The sequence below is a fragment of the Hordeum vulgare genome, chromosome 2H (assembly GCF_904849725.1).
Source record: "Hordeum vulgare subsp. vulgare chromosome 2H, MorexV3_pseudomolecules_assembly, whole genome shotgun sequence".
Classification (NCBI taxonomy): domain Eukaryota; kingdom Viridiplantae; phylum Streptophyta; class Magnoliopsida; order Poales; family Poaceae; genus Hordeum; species Hordeum vulgare.
In genome coordinates, this window is record NC_058519.1 from 70,715,683 (window position 1) to 70,728,263 (window position 12,581).

Here is a 12,581-nt window from a genome sequence, read left to right on the forward strand (position 1 = left end):
GTTAGTCGGATCGAGGTGATCTTTATATCGTTTTGTGGTAGTTTTGCGAGTAGGACGCGATTTTACAACTTGCATATTATTTTGACGTAGTTTAACGTGCCAAATACTTTGTTTAGCGTGCTGTCCCAATAGGGGAACGTCCGGTATTTATTTTTCGCGCGTGTTCGGATAGCCCGGATGCCGTAGTATAAATGCCCATGTTTTAGGGGTCATTTTTGCATGCATGTTAGAGCGGTCTTTGGCATTTTTGCGTGTAGGGGTTTGTCGCTAGATTATTTTTCGTGTCTAGGGTTATTTTTCCGCATTATTGTGTGGCTTGATTTTGTGTTGCAAACCCCACATATTTTATATGTTTCCGAGGTAGAAAAATCCCGTGGATTTTTCTGTGCAATTATTTTTAGCTTTGAAGTAAGTTAGTTCGCGCGATATTTTGCCGTGATGCCCTTTTATTTAATTCGTAGGGTTTATTCCGTGCCCCGTTTGATTTAGTTGTCAACTAGGAAGTTCTTCTTATATGTTTTGTTTAGCCCCTGGTATTTTTAGTTGCAATAGAAATGCATGTATAGGTGTTGTTTGCTTGCTCTCAAGTTGCTAGGAATAGTGTTGTTTTAGAGGAGCTGAAATATTTCTAAGTTTGGAATCTGTTATTATTTTGTTGCTGTCTTGTCGTGCTTGCATCTTGTGATCTGTAGCTCTTTTGAGGTTGGTCCAATGGAGTTAGTTGTACCCCTTGTGTTTCTCTAGCATGCTGTTAAGTTTCATTTAGTTTGGAGACCTGTAGCTATAGATTTTGCTGCTGTCAATATAGTTTCAGGCTGAAAACTGCACTTTCACGAGGTGTTATTTTCTCTAAGTCTGAAATAGTGTGTGGGAAGCCATTTTGTGACTTCTTTCCCTAGTGTTCCTTGCTGCCATGCTAGTTGTTGTTAGATGTTTGTAGTAGTGCGTCTTGCCCTCTTTCATGCCATGCCTTGCTTGAGTTTATCGGAGTTGTGTAGCCGTAGTTGTGGGGCGTAGAATATGCTAGGTGGCTGTTTTTGGCAGATTGTAGTGATTTCTTGTTTTGCTCGTAGATGTTGAACCGTAGCTCCGATTTGATCGTGTCCTACATGAAACTTGCTTAGAATCTCGTGAAGTTTCATTTTCTCTTGCTGGTTGCATGTGATGAAGTGCTCGTAGCCGCCGTTGCACACATTTTGCATTCACGCCATCATATCTTGCGGTGTCCGTATCTTTTGATCCGTAGCTCCGTTGGAGATGTTCCTTATGTGTAGATTGCTTGCCATGACGCGTAGAATCACGTGAACCTATTTGTTTTGCTGTTTAACAACCAATTAAATGCATTAGTTTAGATCTGGACAGAATTGTAAATTACCACGTGGGGTCATTTCGGAGGTGCTATATGTCATTTCCGACCTCACTTAAAATGCCTAGATAAGTAGTTTAATTACGCTTCACCTCTTGCCTTGCTTAATCACATTTAATATTGCCGTGTGCCTAATCGGGATAGCACTAAATAAATAGACGTGGAGTATCGTCAATATGCAACTCTTTGCATATTGAACTTCACTTAATGTGTAGTGTTTGATTGCGTGAATTGTCATGCCGTGCCTTGCATGTTTTTAGCTTCTCATGCATCATTTGTGTCCTTCATCGTGTGGTGAATATCGTGTGTTGATTCTTGTTTCCGTTTTTCCCCGTCTCGATAGAGTCCGCAAGCGTGTCGGATGTGAGGACCCGTTCGACTACGTCGGTTCGTCTGCTTCACGGAGTTGTTCTTCTTCCAAGCGGGATCTCAGGCAAGATGATCATTTCCCCAGATACCATTACTATCATTGCCATGCTAGTTTTATCGCTTCTACCAATTATGTCTCGTTGCCTACCACCTGTTAAATTCAGCCTCTCAACAATGCCATGAAAACATTCAACCTGTTCAACCTAGCAAACCACTGATTGGCTATGTTACTGCTTGCTTAACCCTGTTGATAGCTTTGCTAGTTGCAGGTGCAGATGCTTCCATGTGAAAGCATGGGTTCCTTGATATCACCATATTAAATGCTATCTAATGTAATGCACCTATATACTTGGTAAAAGGTGGAAGGCTCGGCCTTTCTAGCCTGGTGTTTTGTTCCATCTTTGCCCCCTTAGTTTCCGGCTACCGGTGTTATGTTCCATATTTGAGAGCTCCTAACACGATCGGGGTTGTTATGGGGACCCCCCTTGATAATTCGTTTTTGAGTAAGACTGGTCTGGCAAGGCCCAACTTTGGTACTACATTTGCCTAAACACCTAATAAAATTGCATAGGGACTTTCCGGACCCCGAGGATAATTTAATCAACCCCCGGGCCAGTGCTCCGCATGAGTGTTGGTCCAAATTGGCAGACTAGGGGCCACCGTGGGGCAACCCGAGGTTTGGTACTCCTAGTGTGACCCATCCGTCGTGTCCTGAGAACGAGGTACGCGACTCCTATCGGGATCGTCGACACGTCGGGCGGCCTTGCTGGATTAGTTTTACCTTTGACGAAATATCTTGTGCATCCGGATTCCGGTGATGCTTTGGGTAATCTCAGAGTTGAGGTTTTCCACTAGGGAATCCGACGAGATCGCGAGCTTCGTGATTGAGGATTTCTATGCGGCTTGTGGTAATTTGTGACGGACTAGTTGGAGCACCCCTGCAGGGTTAAATCTTTCGGAAAGCCGTGCCCGCGGTTATGTGGCAACGTGGAAGCTTTGTTTAACACTGGTTCTAGATAACTTGAAGTTAACTTAATTAAAATTGGCCAACTGTGTGCGTAACCGTGACTATCTCTTTCGTCAGTTCCTTCTCCGATCGAGGACGCGGTGGGGTTATGTCTAACGTAGGTAGGTGTTCAGGCTCATTCATTTGATCATCAGTAGTTCACGTCCGCTGTGCGTAGATCATCAGTAGCCACCATTTACATCCTTAGCCGCTGCTGCAACCTCACCAGTTAACCATACCTCACCCATTAAGCTTTGCTAGTCTTGATACCTTTGGAAACGAGATTGCTGAGTCCCCTGTGGCTCACAGATTACTACAACACCAGTTGCAGGTTCAGGTAAAGGTTACATGACGCGAGCGCGTTGATTGTTCATTTGGAGTTGCCTCTTCTTCTTCTTCTTCATCGATCTAGGATGGGTTCCAGGCCGGCAGCCTGGGATAGCAAGGATGGACGTCGTTCTTCTTTTGTCGTTTGTTTTCGTCCGTAGTCGGACCCTGCTCTTACTCTTGATGCTTATGTAATGTACTGATGTGACTCTGATATAGCTTGTGGCGAGTGTAAGCCAACTCTTTATATATCTCATCTTTTCAGTACATGTACTTGTAACGATATCCATTCTTGCGACACGATGAGATGCGCTTCTATCCCCGACGAGGCCCTCGTGCCAAATTGAGGATAGGGTCGCATCTTGGGCGTGACAAGTTGGTATCAGAGCCCGTACCGACCTAGGAGCCCCCTTGATTGATCGAACTTGGCCGAGTCGAGTCTAATGAAAAAAACTATTTGAGTCTAGTTATATATCGGAGAGTAGGATTCTTTTTTACTCCTCTTCTATGCTCTGGTGAGCAATCTTGACGTAATAATTTACCCTACTCCTCTTCCCACTCAAAAAAAATTTTTAGGATCACGCGGATATTCTTGGGATCTATATGATGCCGATGTGACAGAGTTCTGTCTTGGGGCCTCCTATCTGACTTGATCTTCTTCCGGGGAGTTGAGCTCCAGGGGATTCTTGAGCACATCGTTATCATTCAGATTTCTTAGTATCTCAGGACGAAGGATGTTCATAATTGCTTCAATACTAGTAGTGGCGAGATAACCCCGATGTCCCCAGTACTGGTGCAGATTGTTCGGGAGTACTGCCATACTTTGTATCGTGGTGATCACGAGGGTCTGTTGTAGATGAAGGTCCGAGATTCTGGTTGTGTGTTGACGGATGTGATACAAGTGACGGTTTAGTATAGGAGTTGTGTGATATTACTCCTTGTATCCGTGTACCAGATTGCATGACCAGATATTTCGGGAATTCATAGGTGGGAATTCAAGTAGTTGCTTATAGGACAATCTTCCAACAAATGCATGATGTTATGTTGGGGTTCGACATCTAGTGGATTCGTTTGTTCACGGTCGACTTACAGCGGTACACGTTGTGTCTTAAAGAGTCCTTGTAGCTTGCTACGACTCGGGGATACTTCGTATGTCGGGTGCACTGCCTTGCACTTGATGGCTACTGTAAATCGTGCCGTGCGATCCTGTCCACGAAAATATCGAACGGAAATCTTTCTCATGAGTTTGTTCTGGCTAATTGCAAGCCGCGCCCTTTGTTTTGTTGGATTATGGTAATTCATTTGCTTCGGTGTCAAGTGGTGATTTCAGATCTTTCCTAATCTGTGTTCTCATATTTTTATGGGAATGCAAATTCTTTGCTCAATCAGGTCGTCGTATCAATTCCATTCAACCGGTGTGCTTCTCTGCAACCGAATCAATCTTCTCCAATTTTGCAGATCATTCTCTTAATTCTTTCCGGAGTTCATCTCATCTGTCCTGAGTTGTCTTTGTTTTTCCCCGCCCTCCCACCCTTTTCTCAGTGATTCATTTTTCATCCAAGAGTTTTCTTTTCACGGTGCTTCCGCTGTCTGTTCTTTTCTCTCTTACCGGTGACTCATCGTGAAAATTCTCAGGAGATTCGTGTCATATTTGTTCATTCTTGTCATCTTTTCCGGTGAATTTAATTCAGTTGTCCGTGTTATCATATCCTTTTCATCCTTGTAATTCTTTCCTATGTTGGAAATTTTTATCAGTCTATCTTCTTGTTGTCATTCCTCTCTTTTCATCCGGGGTGTTGAAGATATCTCGGAAGTTTCGTGTTTTCAATTCTTTTAATTATTTCGAGGTGCTAACCTCATCTAGTTTTCTTTTTACCGGTGCAATATCTCCCGTTCTAGTAATCTCTTCAACGGTGATTTCTTTGAGTGGGCCCATAACCCACAGGTTCTTCCCAAGATCTTACCTGGCTCTTTATTCTTTCCCGGAGATCTCTAATTCTTTCAACTATGACGTAAGTATGATTTCCATCAGTCATATCCCTTCTTCAAGATCTATTTGAATTAATTCTCATATTGGCTCAACCTTGGTTTTTTTTCTTTATTCCGGAGTGTCTCAGTATTGGTGGTGATCTAATCTCAGCAGGGCTCCGCCCGAGCTCCGCAGAAACGCGATCTAGAGGAAAAACCGTGGAGGTATGTGGTCGGGCTGCCGTGGCAAAAGTTGTCTCAAATCAGCCCTAAAACCTCACTATATATAGGAGGGAGGGAGGGGAGGAGGCAGCCTCAAAACCTAAAGGTTTGGCCGAAATTGGAGGTGGAGGAGTCCTACTCCAATCCTACTTGGAGTAGGATTCCACCTTCCCACTTGGAAACTCTTTCCACCTTGTGTTTTTTCCTTCTCAAACCTTATGGGCCTTAGTGGGAACTTATTCCAGCCCACTAGGGGCTGGTTTATCTCTTACCATAGCCCATGAGACCCCTTGGGGCGTGACACCCCTCCTGATGGTCCCCGGCACCCCTCCCGGCACTCCCAGTACACTACCGATGAGCCCGAAACTTTTCCGGTAATGCACGAAAAGCTTCCGGTAATCAAATGAGGTCATCCTATATATCAATCTTTGTTTCTAGACCATTCCGGAAACCCTCGTGACGTCCGTGATCTCATCCGGGACTCCGAACAACATTCGGTAACCAACCATATAACTCAAATACGCATAAAACAACGTCGAACCTTAAGTGTGCAGACCCTGCGGGCTCGAGAACTATGTAGACATGACCCTAGTGACTCCTCGGTCAATATCCAATAGCGGGACCTCGATGCCCATATTGGATCCTACATATTCTACGAAGATCTTATCGTTTGAACCTCAGTGCCAAGGATTCATATAATCCCGTATGTCATTCCCTTTGTCCTTCAGTATGTTACTTGCCCGAGATTCCATCGTCGGTATCCGCATACCTATTTCAATCTCGTTTACTGGCAAGTCTCTTTACTCGTTCCGTAATACAAGATCCCGCAACTTACACTAAGTCACATTGCTTGCAAGGCTTGTGTGTGATGTTGTATTACCGAGTGGGCCCCGAGATACCTCTCCGTCACACGGAGTGACAAATCCCGGTCTCGATCCATACTAACTCAACGAACACCTTCGGAGATACCTGTAGAGCATCTTTATAGTCACCCAGTTACGTTGCGACGTTTGATACACACAAAGCATTCCTACGGTGTGAGTGAGTTATATGATCTCATGGTCATAGGAACAAATACTTGACACGGAGAAAACAGTAGCAACAAAATGACACGATCAACATGCTACGTCTATTAGTTTGGGTCTAGTCCATCACATGATTCTCCTAATGATGTGATCCCGTTATCAAGTGACAACACTTGCCTATGGTCAGGAAACCTTGACCATCTTTGATCAATGAGCTAGTCAACTAGAGGCTTACTAGAGACAGTGTTTTGTCTATGTATCCACACATGCACTGTGTTTCCAATCAATACAATTATAGCATGGATAATAAACGATTATCATGAACAAATAAATATAATAATAACTAATTTATTATTGCCTCTAGGGCATATTTTCAACACGTATCCCACCGCCGATGAGGCCGTGCGTGCCTACGACGTGGCAGTGTGGCATGCCATACGGCCGAAGACGAACCTCAACTTCCCGGAGGTCGAGTCCCAGGCGGTGGTGGAGTGACTCGTGTCGCAGGGCATACGGATGGAGGAGATGCCGGCGAAGGAGGCGCCGAAGATACCGGCGGTTGTCGTCGCTCCCGGTGAGAGCGACGAGGAGGCGATGGCTCGGTTTGCGCGAGAGCATCCACAGTACGTCCATGCCGAGCTGGTGTACTACTGGAAGCGCGACGTCGACACGAAAAATAAGGGGGTGAAGAAGGAGGACGAGGCCAACCCCTCGACTGTGATCCTATCGAGTCGTTGGATGAGGATTGGGTGAGTCCGAGGAGGAGGACGAGGGGTGCGATTGTTGGGGAACGTTGCATGGGAAACAAAAAATTTCCTACGCACACGAAGACCTATCATGGTGATATCCATCTACGAGAGGAGATTTGGATCTACGTACCCTTGTAGATCGCACAGTAGGAAGCGTTAAGAAACGCGGTTGATGTAGTGGAACGTCTTCGCGTCCCTCGAACCGTCGCACGAACCATCCCACGAACCGTCCCACGATCCGTTCTGATCTAGTGCCGAACAGACGACACCTCCGCGTTCAGCACACGTACAGCTCGACGATTATCTCGACCTTCTTGATCCAGCAAGCAAGACGGAGAAGTAGATGAGTTCTCCGGCAGTGTGACGGCGCTCCGGTGGTGGTGATGATCTACTCCTGCAGGACTCCGCCCGAGCACCGCAGAAATCCGATCTAGAGGTAAAACTATGTGGAATAGGCTAGAGTTGCACGTGGCAAAGTTGTTTCTCAAACAGCCCTAAACCTCTACTATATGTAGGAGGAGCCAAGGGGTGGAGCAAAGCCCTAGATGTTGGAATTATGCCCTAGAGGCAATAATAAATGTATAGTTATTATTATAATTCCTGTATCAAGATAATAGTTTATTATCCATGCTATAATTGTATTGAATGAAGACTCATTTACATGTGTGGATACATAGACAAAACACCATCCCTAGCATGCCTCTAGTTGGCTAGCCAGTTGATCAATGATAGTCAGTGTCTTCTGATTATGAACAAGGTGTTGTTGCTTGATAACTGGATCACGTCATTGGGAGAATCACGTGATGGACTAGACCCAAACTAATAGACGTAGCATGTTGATCGTGTCATTTTGTTGCTACTGTTTTCTGCGTGTCAAGTATTTATTCCTATGACCATGAGATCATATAACTTACTGACACCGGAGGAATGCTTTGTGTGTATCAAACGTCGCAACGTAAATGGGTGACTATAAAGATACTCTACAGGTATCTCCGAAGGTGTTAGTTGAGTTAGTATGGATCAAGACTGGGATTTGTCACTCCGTGTGACGGAGAGGTATCTCGGGGCCCACTCGATAATGCAACATCACACACAAGCCTTGAAAGCAATGTAACTTAGTGTAAGTTGCGGGATCTTGTATTACGGAACGAGTAAAGAGACTTGCCGGTAAACGAGATTGAAATACGTATACGGATACTAACGGTCGAATCTCGGGCAAGTAACATACCGAAGGACAAAGGGAATGACATACGGGATTATACGAGTCCTTGGCGCTGAGGTTCAAACGATAAGATCTTCGTAGAATATGTAGGATCCAATATGGGCATCCAGGTCCCGCTATTGGATATTGACCAAGGAGTCTCTCGGGTCATGTCTACATAGTTCTCGAACCCGCAGGGTCTGCACACTTAAGGTTCGACGTTGTTTTATGCGTATTTGAGTTATATGGTTGGTTACCGAATGTTGTTCGAAGTCCCGGATGAGATCACGGACGTCACGAGGGTTTCCAGAATGGTCCGGAAACGAAGATTGATATATAGGATGAGCTCATTTGATTACCGGAAGGTTTTCGGAGTTACCGGGAATGTACCGGGAATGACGAATGGGTTCCGGGAGTTCACCGGGGGGGCAACCCACCCCGGGGAAGCCCATAGGCATTGGGGAGCCACACCAGCCCTTAGTGGGCTGGTGGGACAGCCCACAAGTGCCCAATGCGCCAAGAGAAGAAAAATCAAGAGGAAAGAAAAAAAAAGGGAAGGAGGTGGGAAGGAAGGGGGTCTCCTCCCACCAAACCAAGTCCAACTCGGTTTGGGGGGGGGAGTCCTCCCCCCTTTGGTTCGGCCGACTCCTTGGGGGTCCTTGGACCCCAAGGCAAGGCCCCCCCTCCCTCCTCCTATATATATGGAGCAACTAGGGCTGATTTGAGACGACTTTCTCACGGGTGCCCGACCACATACCTCCACGATTTTTCCTCTAGATCGCGTTTCTGCGGAGCTCGGGCGGAGCCCTGATGAGACAAGGTCATCACCAACCTCCGAAGCGCCGTCACGCTGCCGGAGAACTCTTCTACCTCTCCGTCTCTCTTGCTGGATCAAGAAGGCCGAGATCATCGTCGAGCTGTACGTGTGCTGAACGCGGAGGTGCCGTCCGTTCGGTACTAGATCGTGGGATTGATCGCAGGATTGTTCGCGGGGCGGATCGAGGGACGTGAGGACGTTCCACTACATCAACCGCGTTCTCTAACGCTTCTGCTGTACGATCTACAAGGGTACGTAGATCACTCATCCCCTCTCGTAGATGGACATCACCATGATAGGTCTTCATGCGCGTAGGAATGTTTTTGTTTCCCATGCGACGTTCCCCAACAGTGGTATCAGAGCTAGGTTCATGCGTAGATGTCTTCTGGAGTAGAACACAAAAGTTTTTGTGGGCGGTGATATGCGCTTTGCTGCCCTCCTTAGTCTTTTCTTGATTCCGCGGTATTGTTGGATTGAAGCGGCTTGGACCGACATTACTCGTACGCTTACGAGAGACTGGTTTCATCGTTACGAGTAACCCCCTTTGCTCAAAGATGACTGGCAAGTGACGGTTTCTCCAACTTTAGTTGAATCGGATTTGACTGAGGAGGTCCTTGGATGAGGTTAAATAGCAACTCATATATCTCCGTTGTGGTGTTTGCGTAAGTAAGATGCGATCCTACTAGATACCCTTGGTCACCACGTAAAACATGCAACAACAAAATTAGAGGACGTCTAACTTGTTTTTGCAGGGTATGATTGTGATGTGATATGGCCAATGATGTGATGTGATATATTGGATGTATGAGATGATCATGTTGTAATAGAAATATCGACTTGCACGTCGATGGTACGGCAACCGGCAGGAGCCATGGTGTGGCGCCAGTGACAAGAAGATCGTGCCGGTGCTTTGGTGATGGAGATCAAGAAGCACGTGATGATGGCCATATCATGTCACTTATGAATTGCATGTGATGTTAATCCTTTCATGCACCTTATTTTGCTTAGAACGACGGTAGCATTATGAGGTGATCTCTCACTAAAATTTCAAGACGAAATTGTGTTCTCCCCGACTGTGCACCGTTGCTACAGTTCGTCGTTTCGAGACACCACGTGATGATCGGGTGTGATAGACTCAACGTTCACATACAACGGGTGCAAAACAGTTGCGCACGCAGAACACTCGGGTTAAGCTTGACGAGCCTAGCATGTGCAGACATGGCCTCGGAACACATGAGACCGAAAGGTCGATCGTGAATCATATAGTTGATATGATTAGCATAGGGATGCTTACCACTGAAACTATACCCAACTCACGTGATGATCGGACTTGGGATAGTGTAAGTGGATCATGAACCACTCAAATGACTAGAGAGATGTACTTTTGAGTGGGAGTTTAGCAAATAATTTGATTAAGTTGAACTCTAATTATCTTGAACATAGTCTAAGTCCACTTTGAATATATTTGTGTTGTAGATCATGGCTCACGCGACAGTCATCCTGAATTTTAATACGTTCCTAGAGAAAGCTAAGTTGAAAGATGATGGAAGCAACTTTGTAGACTGGGCTCGTAATCTTAAGCTAATCTTACAAGCTGGGAAGAAGGATAATGTCCTTAATGCTGCGCTAGGAGATGAACCACCCGCTACGGCTGATCAGGATGTTAAGAACGCTTGGTTAGCACGTAAGGAGGACTACTCAATAGTTCAATGTGCAGTCTTGTATGGCTTAGAACCGGGACTTCAACGTCGCTTTGAGCGTCATGGAGCATTTGAGATGTTCCAGGAGTTGGAGTTTATCTTTCAGAAGAACGCCCGGATCGAGAGGTATGAGACCTCCGATAAATTCTATGCTTGCAAGATGGAGGAAAACTCGTCTATCAGTGAACATGTGCTCAAAATGTCTGGGTACTCAAACCGTCTAGCTGAACTGGGGATTGAACTCCCGCAAGAAGCTATCACTGACAGAATCCTTCAATCACTGCCGCCAAGCTATAAAGGCTTTGTGTTGAACTACAACATGCAAGGGATGAACAAGTCTCCCGGCGAGTTGTTTGCGATGCTGAAAGTCGCAGAGTCTGAACTCCGTAAAGAGCATCAAGTGTTGATGGTGAGCAAGACCACTAGTTTCAAGAGAAACGGCAAAGGCAAGAATGGCAATTCAAAGAAGAGCGGCAAGCCTGTTGCCAATACGCGGAAGAAACCCAAGGCTGGACCCAAGCCTGAAACAGAGTGCTTCTATTGCAAGGGTATGGGTCACTGGAAGCGCAATTGCCCCAAGTATATGGCAGATAAGAAGGCGGGCAAAGAAAAATCAGGTATATTTGATATACATGTTATTGATGTGTACTTAACCGGCTCTCGTAGTAGTGCCTGGGTATTCGATACCGGTTCTGTTGCTCACATTTGCAACTCGAAGCAGGAACTGCGGAATAGACGAAGGCTGGCAAAAGACGAAGTGACGATGCGCGTAGGAAATGGTTCCAAGGTTGATGCAATCGCCGTCGGCACAGTGTCACTTCAGCTACCATCGGGATTAGTGATGAACTTAAATCATTGTTATTTAGTGCCTGCGTTGAGCATGAACATTATATCTGGATCTTGTTTATTGCGAGACGGTTACTCTTTTAAGTGTGAGAATAATGGTTGTTCTATTTCTATGAGTAACATCTTTTATGGTCATGCACCGAATGTGAGAGGATTGTTCATATTGAATCTTGATAGTGATACGCATATACATAACATTGAGACCAAAAGAGTTAGAGTAAACAATGATAGCGCCATATTTTTGTGGCACTGCCGCTTGGGTCATATTGGTGTAAAGCGCATGAAGAAACTCCATGCTGATGGACTTTTGGAGTCACTTGACTTTGATTCACTTGACACGTGCGAACCATGCCTCATGGGCAAGATGACTAAGACTCCGTTCTCCGGAACAATGGAGCGTGCAAGTGACTTGTTGGAAATCATACATACCGATGTGTGTGGTCCAATGAGCGTAGAGGCACGCGGCGGATATCGTTATTTTCTCACCTTCACTGACGATTTAAGTAGATATGGTTATGTCTACTTGATGAAGCACAAGTCTGAGACATTTGAAAAGTTCAAGCAATTTCATATTGAAGTGGAAAATCATCGTAACAAGAAGATCAAGTTCCTACGGTCTGATTGTGGGGGTGAATATCTGAGTTTCGAGTTTGGTGCTCACTTAAGACAATGTGGAATTGTTTCGCAGTTAACACCGCCTGGAACACCACAGCGTAATGGTGTGTCCGAACGTCGTAATCGTACTTTGTTAGAGATGGTGCGATCTATGATGTCTCTTACTGATTTGCCGTTATCATTTTGGGGTTATGCATTAGAAACAGCTGCATTCACTTTAAATAGGGCACCATCAAAATCCGTTGAGACGACACCATACGAACTGTGGTATGGCAAAAGGCCAAAGTTGTCGTTTCTTAAAGTTTGGGGATGTGATGCTTATGCCAAAAAGCTTCAGCCTGAAAAGCTGGAACCCAAAGCGGAAAAATGC